We start from the raw sequence: 15289 nt of genomic DNA on the forward strand, positions 1-15289 counted from the left end.
GACCACAAAGCAGACCAGACACATTCCAAAATAAATGAAAAAAAGAAAATGCTTTAGATAGATGTATTACATAGAAATCAGAAAAAGGGCCTCACTGTCAGCTCCCTGAGCCAAAGGATATCATGCAGAAAATAGGAAACCTAATTAACAAGAATCTTCTGCTTGTGAGGCTTTCCCTTTGGAACACAACTAGCAAGAAGAAAGGACTCAAAATCGACTTTGTCCTTTTATAGGCAATTCTGGAAGAAAGTACAGTGATTACCCTCATTTTCAGTATTTCTAAAAATGCCATATTTTAATTACAGAGTGAGGTTAACCTTTATTCTCGTGCACATGCTCAAAAAGGTAAACGCGTGGTTTATTACGAGTACATTTCAATCAGAGAGATTAACACGTTACTATTTATTTCTATTGGCTGTGTGCCCAAATACCCCAGATCTGCAAAACTGATAGTAAAGAGGAAAATATTTCTGGCTTCAAAGAGAGGAGATCTATGGTTGCCTGGAATGTGTAAACAGCCAGAGCCTGTTTTACTTCCCACCCCCACTCTCACCTCCTCTACGTAACCCCTCCTAATATCAACATGAAGTGCTGATGTCAAGCATGGGAGAGCAGAAATGTGGCAACAATAAAAAAGAACCAAAACACAAGACCAACAACAAAACTCTTGACATTTTAAGAGGCAAGCATTTGGATTTATTGAAAAGTGACGGTGCCACATAAATGGCTGGAAACAAAACCAGTGCTGCACAAGACCAGAAATCTAAAAAAGACCCCAAAAAGATGAGCAATCGGCTGAGCAGGACTGCTGGATGACTGATCTGGTAAACACAAACTAAGAGAAACCAAACGCAGCTCTCCAGGTTATCCCTTGTTCAATTAAAGATCAGCCAGAGCGGTGTTCTGTCAGAGAAAACAGATCGCAGCCCTACAAAACAGGAGGGTTATTTTCATAGAAATCTACACAATGTAACGAAACTGATGCCAAAATTTAATGTCGGTATAAATTACCTTCCGCAAAAACAGAGATCATTACTTGTATAATGATATATACACCCACAAAGTAGTAAGCCATAAAAATAAGATATCATCGCATCCTTAAGAAGTTTACGGTATAATTAGATCGGTGGTTTTTAAATCTCTTTAATTTGTGGATCTATAAGGTTACCTTGAATAGTAAATTTGCACAGAATGACAAAGACTTCCTTTTTTCCCCCACGTCTCTAAAAACAGAGGCGGTGAGTCCCTCAGCAGCTCGCAGGCTGTGGTTTGAAACTACAGAATTAGAGAACTGAGAACTGTGACAGCTTGTTACTCACCTAGCAGCTTCGGCCTTCAAAAACAAACCAAACCATGTACAAAACAAGAAAATGGCAACTGTATCACCCGAGAAAATGGCTGTGTACCATGGGAAGCTCAGAAAAACCTCACAGAATCAGAAGGGAAGACTTACAAAATATGTTATTTTTTTCAGCGTTAGACTCCATGCCACGCTTTGAGAGAGAGAATGATGCAGTCTAACACTAAAAGGCAGTTTCACGATGCTGTTTACAATTAATAGGTCAAACAGCCTTCATACTTCTTCCTTTTAATTGTGCTGTTTTTATGAATGCATTTGGCCAACATTCAAAAGAAAACATCCATAGACTAATGAGGGTAAAACGCTGGCTCAAAGGAGACAGAAGCAAACGGTCTGTCAGTATAATATTTGCAAACTGCTGAAATCAATAATAAATTCAACCAGACCAAATGCAGCGCACACAAACAGAAATCAAATGGCTGAGGCAATTGGCAAATACATAAACGATGTTTCAGGCCACAGGGCACACTTTCTCACATACGTTAGTGCATTAAATAGGCTGGCAAGACATTGGCACCGACTGAGACGCCAGAGAAGAAGCTGAATGTACTTCCAAAGACCAAAGGAACAATTAAGACAATGCCAACAGAACAACCATAAATGTATATAAAATAACTATTTATAGAATGGGAAGCAATTATAAAATGCCCGTATCATCAAATGAAAGATTTGAAGTGGAAAACTTGTTTTTAAAATGCCACCAAACTTAATGCTCTTTCAGCCTGATTTTCCTTACTGTTGACAGGCACGGAACTGCTACCCCAGAGAAAATCAGAGAGCTGAAAGAAAAACACCTACACCGTGCCACCACCAACACACAGGCACACACATCCTAGATGGTTTTTTTTTGCTTCCATTTAGGAGCAGCAAAACCTTGATGTTTATTTCTACGATGAGCATCAAACATGAAGCACTGCGCTGCGTGTTTTCAGGCCTCTGCCTTCAAACTGAGCTTGGTGGGTGCCCAGCAAACCAGAGGCAGGACTCAAGAAGGCTTTGCTTCGGTTGCATCAGCTTGTTGGCTAGGAGATGGTACTCCATGCAAAGGAAGGAGAGCTGCACTGCTGAGACTCCAAAGGGAACAGAGGAAGCACAGCTTCAAACTCCAAGCAGATGTAAAAGGGTGCAAGGTAAGAAAGGTGTCCCCCTTGCTGGATGGAAAGGCTGCACGTGGTCTTGCCAAAGGACACAATGCTGGTAACCCTTCTGCAAAAGACAAGCATCAGGTGCTGGGCTCAGCACGTTGGGCTTTTTTGGATGCAGGCCACAGCTGGCAGAAGAGTCTTGAGATTACACAGCACACAGATGGACAGTGACAAGAGCTCCCTGCCACTGCTTGCCAGGTGCTGTATGGGTGGCTATACAGATTCTTACTCCTTCCAGTGTTGGCTGGCCTGAAAAGCTAAACGCACTTCCCTGAAGGAAGTCACAGAGTCTAATCCCCAACCTAAGTCAGTCCTCTTTCAAAACACGTTATTTGCAGTCTCTAATCTTTAAGCTTCACATTTCATACAGCAACACGTTAGTTCTATAAAAATACAAACGAAACCAACACAGCCTCTGCACATTTTAAAGAAACCGGGCTCTAAATCTGGACATGATGTTTGTCAGCCACCTAAACTTCAAAGAGCACTGTGAGAATTCAGATAAGAATGGCATTCAAAATAGATAATGGAAGTTCTACCACACACACACAAAAACAAACAAAAACCCAATTGCTTGCATAGGCTACAGGACAGGAAACGGACACCACATTCTCTTACACACATAACTACAAGAATACTGACTTTCAGTCCTGAAGCTCAAGTCACGCACACCATTAGACTTCAGAAAAGGCTGGAAAATATTGACCTAACCTGCCAAGAATCTGTACTGTCATCATAGGAGGCTTGATCCTAGAAGTCTTCTGCATGTGCCAAGTTAAGTTTGTGCAGTTTCAGGCCATATCTATAACTGCATCTGTTGATTGTTCACAACACAAACGTATAATCAACTTTGTCTTTGCTGGCATTACCCGTGTGCTGTGGAACTCACAGGGAGGAAAAACTACGAAACACCAAAAACATCCACTGATATAAAATCCCTTCCGTTTCACTAGAGACTCCAATATTCTTCGGTAGGAAAAAACAAGTATAATAAAAGATCAAGAAGCTAGTACAGAAAGGTTGGAAAAACCCAACCAGGCAATTAATACCTTAAATGTAACTCTGTTTTCCACGAAAATAACTTTCAAATTAACAGAAGATTAACCAACTAAAGCAATCATTAATTGTAACCCCACACCTACCACCAAAAGGAAGAGAACACTTTCTTTTCCCCCCCATGATTTCTTTTAGATACTTTGCTACCCTAATCTATACTTCGATGGGAAGTAAGACTGTACTACGGCAAACAGAACTTTACATTCACGTTTTTTAATAAACTACCCGAAAGTAAATAAACACGTTGTTAGAATCTTTAGAATTCTTCCAAAGAGTCAGTCATAAAACCTTCACAGCAGTTCTGCAGGGCAGGAGGCAGACCAATAAGTTACAATCCAGTCCAGTTGTGACAGGGCGGGAGGCAGACCAATAAGTTACAATCCAGTCCAGTTGTGACAAAGGAGTGCCCTATCAATTGCCTTGAAAAGATGCTGAGAAGCACATTCTTTCTTTTAATACACATACGTTCAATTTACCTTACAGAGTTAAAAAGAACCGCGTGGCAATATGAAGATATGAGGGTAAACAACCACGTGTGTAGCTAATTCCCTGCAATTATCCACATGCTTTTTATATATGTACAAGATACAGAACACGCTACATCTTTTATAATGAGGAATTAATTTATTTCCCTCTAGATTAGACGTACATACACACCCGCTATGCATGACACACCTGATGTACAAAGCCATCACTCACCAAGTACGGCCAAATTGGCCGCATACAATGGCATTAAACGTGCTGACATTAGAGAACACAAAACTTCCCACTTTGGAAGTTGTTGCTTTTTTAAACCCAAAGTACATACTGCTGGTAATGTAACAGATTCCATGACCAATATATTATTACACTAAGCAAAATTTGAGTGAAAAAAATGAATACAGCAGTGATGACATACACATACAGACACGAAACCTTAGAAGAGATACCTACCCTACCACACAAACACACACACAGCCCCTGCTGTAATCACAGAACAACAATGATGTACAAGAAGATGCCCACATGCTGTATATACTACCATCACAACACCGAAGAAACGCACAGAAACAAGTGTTTTCAAAGCATTACCATCTCAGGCAAGAAAAAATTCTGTTAAAAAAAATAATTCCTAAAAGATTCCTGTTGGCTGCTTGACACTCAGCAAGTGAAAACCAGTGAATCCAGGCTCTCATGGTAACCTCCTCCCACTCTTCCTCCTCCTCCCTGTAAATTGCCCATCACAGCCTAAACTACATTCTATTTTTTACCTAACCTCTATGCAGCACCACCAGACCACGTAGTACAGACACAATGGTGGTCTCTCAGAAGAACTGAGAAAGTAACTGCTGCATGGATGATGTTGTGAATTTGAGCTGTACATGCCAGACCCTTCTCTCCCTCCCCAGCACTGTACGTAGGGCCATCTTTTCAACTTGCCTCATGCTTTTTTTTTTCCTTGAGCACATAAAATCCTGGGAGAATGAAGCTGGATGAATTTTTATGATACATTGTCATGCACCGCTTTCAAATTAATTGGCTCATTTAAATTAACTGGTTATTTAAGATACTTATTGATAGAAGCAGAAGCGGCAGAGCCTCCAGTTTGGGGTTATTCCACAGTACAAAAAACAGACTCTCACGAATTCTTAACGAGCTATAATACCTGCAGTCAAAATAAAGGTAGTCATCAAAATGGAATTAAAGAAATCTTCACCACCCTTCACAAAGAATGACAAAACCCGCATCCTATGAACATTATTAAATTCACCTGCTCTTGTTCTTCTCTTTCTTTTCTGAGAACTGGGAGGAGAGGAAAGACGACACGCTCCCCATCGGAATGATTTTTGTGCCTGTCTTTTATCTGTGCTTTCCACATCACATCATTTTAAGGTTTAAAAAAGCAAAACGACAACACCCGATTCCAAAAGTAAAAAGACAACAAACCAACAAAGTCGATCCAAAATGGAAGAGCGTTGCATGCATGTAATTGGCAGCATTACCAATATCTCCTGAAAAATCAGAGATCTGCTGTGTTTCAATCAATTTTGTAACTAAATTGCTTTCCTAGAGGTCTAACTCCTCCATGCATGTAATGGGTACAAGAAGAGTTAAGTTTCTTTTGTAAGCGTAAAAGGCCCCAGATAGATATCCTTGGAAACTAATCCCCACAACACCAACAGCACTGTCTGTGCTCGGATCCTCTGTCCTACCCTGTCAGCAAAGCTCAACCCCATCTGCAAAGAGTGCTAGGAAAAAGGGTGATTTTGCCTCAGTCTCTTTCGAGATGAGGGTTTGTATTTTACTTCTAAGCCAAACAGCCTCCCTACACTCAGTGGGACATACAAGCACAGCATCCACTCCTGACTTTATAACCAGGTAAAGGTGCCGCACCTCCACGTCTCCCCCAGCCCAACAACCAGCCTAGCTCAGCCCCACATTCCTTTCAGTTCATTTTAGAAAGGTCTCGGGTACTTATGAACCATTCACTATGAAGGTCAGCTCTTTTGGAAGAACTTCTTTCCAGTGATCGTGCTGTAGGCTACCGAACTGTATCCAAACCAGCACAGACACATCCATGGACACTTTAAACATAACATGTCTAATAACAGTCATTCACATCTTAATCGTAACAAGGCAACTACATCCTCCCACCAGTGCTGCTCTAGCACAAGATTCTCCTGCTCAGAAATACAAGTTGTAAGGAGTTGGCTTTACTCTTGAACTGCGGAAGCTGTTTGGCAGTTGCCGCTCGGTGGGACAGGATTCACCAGGAGCAGACAGTGCTACAGAGCACAGTGCCCCAGAAACCAGAGATGTACGTATGGCCAGTGGGCAGTTTGCTGCCTTCAAACAGGAGCACAACAAACATATTCTCCTGCAGAATAACAGCAGGAATCTATCCATCAGAAGAAAATCCTCTTTGTTTCATCGAAGACAATGTCAAACAGTATTTTCCAAGTCTTTTTAATGCCCAAGGGAAAAAAAAAAAGGTGCTTCTCTGCCATATCAAGAATTTACTGTAAGTATAAAAAGGTTGCGTTTCCATAGGGAAAAAATAATATTTGATGTTACATTATCTTTCCACCTAACAAAAACCAAGGTTTCACGTGACAAAACACATACTAAACTCACTACGTAACAGTAGAAGGTTAAAAGGTAACTGAGAATTAGGGGATCGGATGAAATTTAGGCCAGCAAATACGACCCTGTTTTGAATGGCAGAAGGGATGCACAGAGGAGCTGCTACATGTTAGTGGAGAGCAGTTTTTTTAAAAGCCTTATTTCACCTTCCAGAGGAAGTCAACAAAACTTGGCTCTGAATCAGACAACCGTATCGTGATAAGTAAGTATATGTAATCACTCTGTGCTATTAAGCTCCTCGCCTGCTCATAGGCACCCACCAGGCTTATCACCTCAGCATTGAGAGGCAGGCTTTTGTCCAGGTACTCCGTGCACTGTGTGACTTCTTGGAGCAAATGAGCGAGATGCAATGACTGAGCCAAACCACATTTATGCGCCGTGCTTGGCTAAACTACTGAAATAATCGCTTCTTCGTTAACACTGACATGACTGCATGAATTCTACCAGCAAAAATTCCACTGTGACATCATATAAATTAATGAATTTCTACATGCTCTCCAATGTAAAGAGGACAAGCAGACATGTATTGATTGCCCGTACTACAAACAGAGAAGGTCAAGAAATGGGGTTAAACACTGTGATGCCCCTATTACTGCACAAAGTCAACACAGCGATAAAAACAGGAGTCGAGCCACCGGATGTGCCTAACCCCAAACCTCTTCTACTGCAGGCACACTGAGAACCAGATACCGTGAGAGGGTTGGTGGATGGGACCTGAACCAGGGATTATGGAGGTTGCACCGAGACTACATGTAGAGCCACACACTCTCCTTTCCTAAAGCAACAAAGAAAGAAATCCATCACCCCTCACTACAGTGCAATAATTTTAAGGCAATAACGTCACTTCAACAAAACACAAACACGCCCAAGAAAAGTAATGCAAGATGACTGTGCTCCTTAACATTCAAAAACAGTCGTATACCCACAGTTGAGCCTGCTTTCAGTCAAGCTTGCAGAAGCAATTTCATTATATTTCTATGTAATCACTAAATATTAGTAGCTATAATTTATGATTCTGCCTAGGATATCTACACAAGATGAAAATTGGTAAAAAAAAGGATGACTTCTCCTTATGAAACTGCATAATCTTATCTGACACCACCTGGTTTTTCAGCCGCTCCAGAGGCTTCTGGTGCTTTTAAAACAGCTCACCATCAGCCATTCTCAAATGAAATTCCATGATATTAATGACCAGACTGCCACAAAAAAATAAACAAATAAATGAAGGGATAAAATATTCTCGTGTCTACCAAAGAAAACTAACCTAAAATCCATTTTTCGCCTTTAGACATTTGTGATGCTATCATTAAAATGATAGATTTTGTATTTACGGGAAGGCTGCTATTCCTCTCCACAGAGTTGTAGTCCCAATGTTTTTGTTTAATATTCAACCAACTTGTCCAAGTAGGCCATTAGGGAGGAACTTATAAATGGCACCCAGGGGGTCTGGGTTCTTGTTGTAAAGAGGTCAGCTATTTCCTCCTAACTAAAAATAGGCAAAAGCAAGGAGGGAAAGAGGGAACGGGGTTTAATTTAGCAGCTGAAAAAGAGTTTACAAAATTACTTCCATCTTGCCTCATAATGAAGATTATGAAAAAGAATCTGCCCTCAAGAGCTACAAAACCTTATTTGTTTTACAGGCAGGCTGGTGTATGTAACTTACAATAATACTGTGAATTAAAAGGCCCGCATGCAGCAGAGGCCGAGGGATGCCGGCACCCAGGCTGCACAGACCAACCCAATCCATCAGCGGTGGCACCTCTGGCTGCTAACAACTCTGCTCTCTCCACCAGGTGAGGCCATGCTGCTGTCCAGTACACACAGCACTCCCACCAGCAGCTGTTCCCCTGAGTCAGTCTTCTCTACCATTCACCTTCCTGGTTTTCTGCCTCTCACTCCGATTACAACCTTTTCAGGATGAGAACCGTCACCTAGGATATTCCCCAAACAGCCCCGATTTGTACAGGGCCCCCCTTGGCACTACTAAAATATAAGCAACATCAGTTCAAAACAAACTACAGCGTGAATTGCAGTACTGAACTCTAAAAGCTGTCAAGAGAAAATAGCAAGAGCACGCCAAAGCATGCCAACAAAGCGCTGGGATAAGTTCTCCAGCCAACCTCTGAGCTGAACCCACTTGGGAGCACCACCAAATCTTAAGTGTATCTCACGGCTGACTTATATTTCTACCAAGAAACAACTCTGAAACAATATGTCGCTGGCACTCCAGCATGTTCCCACCCATGCCCTCTAGGCTCAAGGATGGAAGCCTTCAGTAATAGCTGCCACCAGTGGAGTCCCAGCTGAGGAAGTTCTTCCACAAGATGGACAACAGGTCTACTTCTGGTCCTGCCGCCATGGGGATAGGAAAAGCCCATCTGCGAATAAAGGTGAGGACCACAACTGGGAAACATGGCAGAGCAGAAGAGCCAGCACATCCTCTATCAGTAATTTAACTGTCTTTCACTCTTCTGGTACTCCTCTTGCTGAGCACGGAGGATACTTGCCGCCCATTGAAAAGATGAACAAGGAGCCTAATTCACCGAATGTACCAGTGAACATAACTCACTGTTTGCAGTATGACAGACAACAGGCACTGAAGTTACAAGGCAGAGGATGCATTCAGATGACAACTTATTTGCAGAGGGCTTTTTTTTTTCCCTGTCCTATGAGACTCAGTTGCGTAGCTGCCAGTGTTCACAAGCATGCAAAATTCTTACACCCATCTGGTTCCAAAACATATCTAAGGAGAGAAAAAACAACCCTGGTTGCTCTTTAGACCACCAGAGGCATTAAACTGAGATAAACAACAATTCCACTCAAACCTCTGCTGGTTTTACCATTACCGCGTGTAGCCCAATAAAGGTTCAATGCATTGTTCACATAGCAGTATCGTTCCCCTGCAGTGCTTTCTCTCCCTCCCACCCCATGCTTTTTTTTTTCCCCTTTTTAAAGCCGTTTCTGATTGAGATGCTGTGATTACTATCAGTAATTGTTAAAAACAGCATCAAACCCAGGCAAACAGCACCAAAACACAGCAGAACGGCCCCATTCTCCAGCAATCACAGAAATCGGAGAGTTATTCCAAAGCCTGCACAGTGCATCTGTACCTAGTGGTGCACTAACTGCGGGAGAGGAAGAGGCCTCGTGTAGCACGTGTGAGCACATGGCAAGCGAGATGTGTGATGGCGCACCTCGTGCGTGCCTCGCCTAGAGCACTGCTGATCAGCAGGCAAAGGACGGGAGATGCAGGGCTGTATTTGTCACCAGTGGAGACCTCGTGCTTATTATTGGCAAGCTATACAGAAACATTCAGGTTGGTAAAGTCCTGAGACCATACAGCCCAGTCGCCAACCCATCAAACTGCTGCCCAATAAACCATGTCCCCAAATGCCTCATCCGCACGTTTCTTGACCCCTGCAATCAGATTTCCATCTAGTACAGCCTATTTATTTTCGCACCATCACCCTCAAACACCGCTCTCACAACTCAGATTCCACACTCGGGGCTACTCCTTTCCGAGGGGTGCTTCAGCGTTCCCCTTCCCGTATCACACAGCGAGGCCGGCTCCGCTCCCCTCCCCCCACGGCGCTCACCGCACGTCGGGGGAAGAACACCGCTCGGGTGCCGTGGGGAGCAGCGGGACACGCGTTGGGGCAACGCTCACTCCCGAGCACCGGCTCCCAGAAACCGACCTTCCAACCTAACTTTTAGGGTGTGGCTTTGTTACTTTCCCCCCTTTTCCTATACCGGGTGTCCAGCTGGGAATCCACCGACACGGCGTTAAACAGGTCAGGGGTCACCAGCCTTTACAACACCCTGCCGCCGCGTTACCCCGAGGCGCGACCGGACGGCACCCTCGGGCGTAGGGGAAGAAGGAGGAAAGGAGGGGAGGGAGGTGCCCGCCGTGCCGCCCCGCTCCCGCCGCCGGCCTCGGGGCGCGCAACAGGTCCGGAGCGCCGCGCCCTGCCCCGAGCGCTGCCCGCCCGGGGGAGGCCGCTTGTTTACCCACGTTCGGAAGCCAACTCGGCCGCGCCGCAGAGCGGGATGAATGGGCTCCCCTCCCCCCTGCCCCGCACCGCGGCTCCCCGCGCCCTGCCCTCTCCCTCAGCCCCTCGGACGGCGGCGGTGGGCTCGGCACGGCGGCTGGCACACACGCGTACGCGACGGCCCCGCGCCCCGCTCGGGGTTCGCACGTCGTGCGGCAAAAAACCCATCAACGTACACGCATACGGGCACACAGATAAAAAGGAAAGCATTAACAAGGCAGAGAAGGGGAGAAACACGCCGGGCTTCCACAACTTGGTGGCGGCGGAGCCCCGGGGCTGGAAGGGCTCCCGTCACCGCACGCAGCGAGCAACAGAAACGCAACGGGCAGCGGCGCTCCCCGCCCGGACACTCACCTGCGCGCGGGCGCTGCGGGCGCGGCTCCGCTCCGGGGGCGGCGGGAGAGCCTGGGGCGGACTTTCCCTCACTTGCCGCGCATGGTGCAACTCCTGGTGCCGGGGTCCCGGCCAGCCCGCCAGCAGCCTGCGAACCCCCCCGCGCCGCCGCCGCCGCGCACGCCTCCTCCTCCCCCTCGGCGCACACAAGGAAGTCCCGGAGAGTGGGAAGGGGAGAGCGGAAAGTTTTGGGGCGGAATGGCGGCCGCGCGGCGGCGGCGGGAGCGGCGCTGAGGGGAGCGGGCTGCGCCCGGAGCCCGCCGCCGCAGCCACTGCCGGGCGGGAAGGACGGGGGCGGGCGGCGGGGCGAGGAGGGACGGTGGGGGGGCGAGCGGCCGCGCCCCCGGCAGCGTGCGGGGCTGCCCTGCCCGCCGGCCGCTCTGGGGGAACCCCCGCGCCGCGTTCCCACGCGGAGCGCCGCTCCCACGCCGCGCACACGCGGAGGAAGCCTCCCCTCCCCCCACGCCCCCTCGGCTCCCCGCCGCCGTGACCGGGCGAGCCCCGGCCCGGGCTGCTCCTTCCCGGCTCCGGGACGGGCCGCGGCCCTAAGCCGAAGGAAAGGTGTTAAACGCGCGGCTCGGGGCTGCGTGCGTGCACGGGAACGGGGCCGCTCCGCTGCGGGCAACACACCCGCTCTGCCCGCGGAATGATGCAACGCGGCCGCCGCGCCGTGCGGCCACCCCTCCCCCCTCGGCCGCCGCCGGGCGTCGTTTCCGCCTGGCGGGTCAGCGCTCGGCAAAGCGAGCCTCCCTTCGCCCTGCTCGGTCACCTGCGCTGCAAAGTAAATAACACGCTGACATCATCGCCGCGCCGCCGCCGTACCGCCCGGCGCCGAGTAGCTGCGCACTTCAATCCCCGCCGCGCTTCCCCACGTCCCGTCCCTTCCCATCCCCCCGCCGTCGGCTTGACGGGGCCGCGGGCCACTCGAGGGCCGGCAGCGCCCACGACCACGCGAGCGGGTTCCGTTCCCGGCTGACCTTCCCTCGCCGGCGGGGCTCGGTGTCGCTCCGGCCCTGCAGCGCGCTCCCGGGCTGCCGGCCCCGAGGCCGTTGTGTGTTGCCTTTGTGGGAAAACGTGGCGTCGCCGGAGGCAGAAAAGCGGTGATGTTGCTGCGGGCACCGGGCTGCGTGCTGAGCCACACCTGGGCACGGCCGGGTGCTGCTGCGGGCCGGGGTGGCTCCGTGCTGCGCTCGGTGCTCACGCGGTCACGTTCTTTGCAATTCCCAATGAGCCACCTTTTGATTTTTCAATAGCAAAAAAAAACTGTATCGGGTTTCTAGGGTTTTATTACCCAACAGTGTAAATAAACAAACTACCCCCAGGCCTACACTGAGACACAGCCAACTTTCAGCTCCTGAGACCCATCTGCTGGCTTTGTTCTAACTCCCTTAGGCCTACAGTGGGCCAAACACACCCGCAGTGTCCGCAAGCTGGGGCACCGCGAGTGGCCCTGCAGTGAGGGGACCGCCTGGCAGCAGCCTGATGCTGCTCCCCCACCTGCAGCAGGAGAGCAGCTGTGGGGGAGGCCAAGCGAGGCTCTGCCTGTTGGGTGCCCTGCAGCTGCAGGCTGGAGTCCTGCAGGTTCGACCCTGTGCGGTCTCTGAGCTGTGAATCTCCCCCCCCTCTCTTGGGGAGCAGAGGTCCGTGTGGCCTTTGTGCAGCTGTGTCTGAGCGTGGGGCATTGCGGGGCTGGGCACAGCCATCCACAGCTCAGCAGCCTGTGCAGCCTAGAAGAGGGAAGGGGCAAAATGCTGGTGTAATGCACAGCCAGATCATAAAGTGAGGCCTGTCAAGGAACTTGTGTTTTTCAAGCTTGGCAAAGGGCAGCAGCACAGAGCTGAGGAGAAAGGTGTTGTGTTGTTGTTTTTTTTTCAGTGACAGCGAAAAAACCAACCCTATAAAGGGACCCTACAGTAAAAGAAGAGTGAATCATTGCTGTGGCTGTTCAGAAAATGTCAGCCTTTGTGCGACAGAAGATCCAGAACACACGCGCTATAAAACAACCTCCCTTCCCCCCACCCCCACCCCAAGACTTTTAAGAGTCTTTTCTCTTCTGTTTCATAACTGGTGGTGCAGGGAGGGCAGCTGGCAGCAGCTCTGCGCTCCCCCAGTGCCGAACAAACACAGGGAGCCAGAGGTGTGGTGTCTTACCTCATCGACATGGAAACCCGACCCCGAAGCAATCACAGTCAAGGGCTAGCGACTGGCCTACTGCGGGGATAATGGGATCATAAGGCAAAATATTTTGCATTTTAAAAGATTAAAGTCACTGTTATTTTTCTCCTCCTTCCTCAGGACGCCGTGTGTTTTTAACTGTTTCTAACTATGTTTCCCCCCACACTGTGGTTTTCTGTTCTCTGTACAAATGAAAGTAAGTTCCCCTGAAAGAGTGAGTCATTTAGAAATAAGTCAGCGGTTCTGCGCTTATGTGGCTGTAGATAAAACGTTCTCCTTGCCAAAACGCCCAAAATACAGATAATTTGCTCTTGTTATGAACTGTAAAATATATGTGATCTAATGATGTTTGAAGGAGAATTAGTAATAAAAACCATTTATGTGATAGTGAAAACCAAACTGGAGCTTCAGCCTGGATAGATGCTGCGTATACAGCTGCAATATGTAATTCTTACGTTGAAATACGGAGATATTCTATGCACTGAAATGCAGCATGTCAGGCACTAGTCTTACGGCACACTTAATTTTCCTGTTACGGATTGTCCCACAAAATAATTTGTGGTGCAAAAAGGAAGACTTTTAGCACGTTGTTATTGCTATTATTATTCAGCACATAGGCAAGACTGGATTCCTATTTTGTTTGCATCTTTCCAGTAGGTTTTTTTTCAGATAAATGTTCTCACCGAGTCACTGGTGTGAGCTCCACAGCATCAAAAGGTTTCTCGTTCAGCCATTTGTTAATACCAAGAGTTTCAGTTTTAAATGGCAATTCTGATTGACTCAGATATTGTCAGGAATTGACACTGTCATTAATATTTGTTCTTCACATGTTGCTTCATGATTTTTCTTTGGACTAGACAGAAAGTTCTCGCTTAATTGATGAGCACGTCTGCAAGCAGACCTTAGGAAGAACAACGTTATTTGTGAGACTCGCGGACGTGAGAAAAGGTGTTCTATAATCATCATGTTTCTTCAGCCTGAAGTGGGAAATAAAGCCAAAAGCAAAGTGGGAAATAAAGCCAAAAGCAAAGTGAGAGACCTAGTCACAAAGCTTTTGGAAGTCAAAACAACCAAGGTTTTTCTTCTTTTTGTGGAGAGAGCAAAATCTTATCCCCTTTTTTTCCCCATCCCATTTCTATCTATACTTTGTTCCGTGTGGCTCGTGACACCTGCATTCTCCAGTGATATTCTTCATCCACCTTTTTGCGATGTGAAGATCTAGATTCTTTGGACAGGAATTAGATCTAATCTAGTAGGAACCTAATCAGTTCTGACAGCAGTTCTGATGCTATTACTCTGCTGAAGTCTCAGACTGGGACACACTGTTCATAGTCTCTCGCCTGTGCCATTGCATGATCAATGCACACCTTCCACTGCTCAGGCACACTGTATATTAGGTAAGCATTAAGGCAAGAATATTATTGCTTCCATACATAAGATAAGAATGTATTCATTGGTTATTCCAAGGTGAAATTTGCTAGATAAGTGAGGGAAACATTCTTCTCTACTATATGGAATGTGTTGTTTACTATGTAGAACCCGTGTAATTGTTTTTACTTAAGGTAAAATAAATCAGAAACCCTGGTGTACGTAATCTGTGCTCCTCTGATCTATTTTAGTGGGCTGATACGCTGGGCTGAGCTAGCTGTATGGGTCCCCTAGGATACCCAGATGGAACAGATATTTTTTATGTTGCTCTAATTTACTCTTAGAGACATTTTGGCCTCCTGCCAGTCTAGGATATAGAGAACAGAGGGGTGATCATCTCTTCCCTTGCCCTCCCTTATCCTCACAGTGTTGCACAGCCTCAGCTGTGCTTGAACAGCGTGTGGGACAGCTCATGGTTTCAAGCCTTTCTCCTTCCTATGAAAGGTTTTAGAAGAGAAGGAACTTTCTGAGCAGGAGCTGGCTGCAGAGAGTGAAAAGCCTCAAGAATTATGAGGATCAGAACTCCTGCGGGGATGCCAAACTTGAACAGAAGCTGTGTT

General features: G+C 47.2%; 1 protein-coding gene across 5 annotated transcripts in view; it reads right to left on the reverse strand.

Moving 5' to 3' along the window:
• Positions 1-12258, reverse strand: part of TBL1X (transducin beta like 1 X-linked) — a 209486-nt gene extending 197228 nt beyond the window's left edge. For 2 of the 5 annotated variants that reach the window (XM_072336448.1, XM_072336413.1), the window contains exon 1: positions 11088-11226. The gene's annotated coding sequence lies outside the window, so the exon portion shown is untranslated. Of the gene's footprint in view, positions 1-11087; positions 11227-11895; positions 11954-12103 lie in introns of those variants that run through there. The other 3 variants (XM_072336421.1, XM_072336454.1, XM_072336429.1) reach the window with 3 other exon arrangements.
• Positions 12259-15289: the final 3031 nt, after the last annotated feature.

This window comes from Excalfactoria chinensis, chromosome 1 (genome assembly GCF_039878825.1).
Source record: "Excalfactoria chinensis isolate bCotChi1 chromosome 1, bCotChi1.hap2, whole genome shotgun sequence".
NCBI classification, from domain to species: Eukaryota; Metazoa; Chordata; class Aves; order Galliformes; family Phasianidae; genus Excalfactoria; species Excalfactoria chinensis.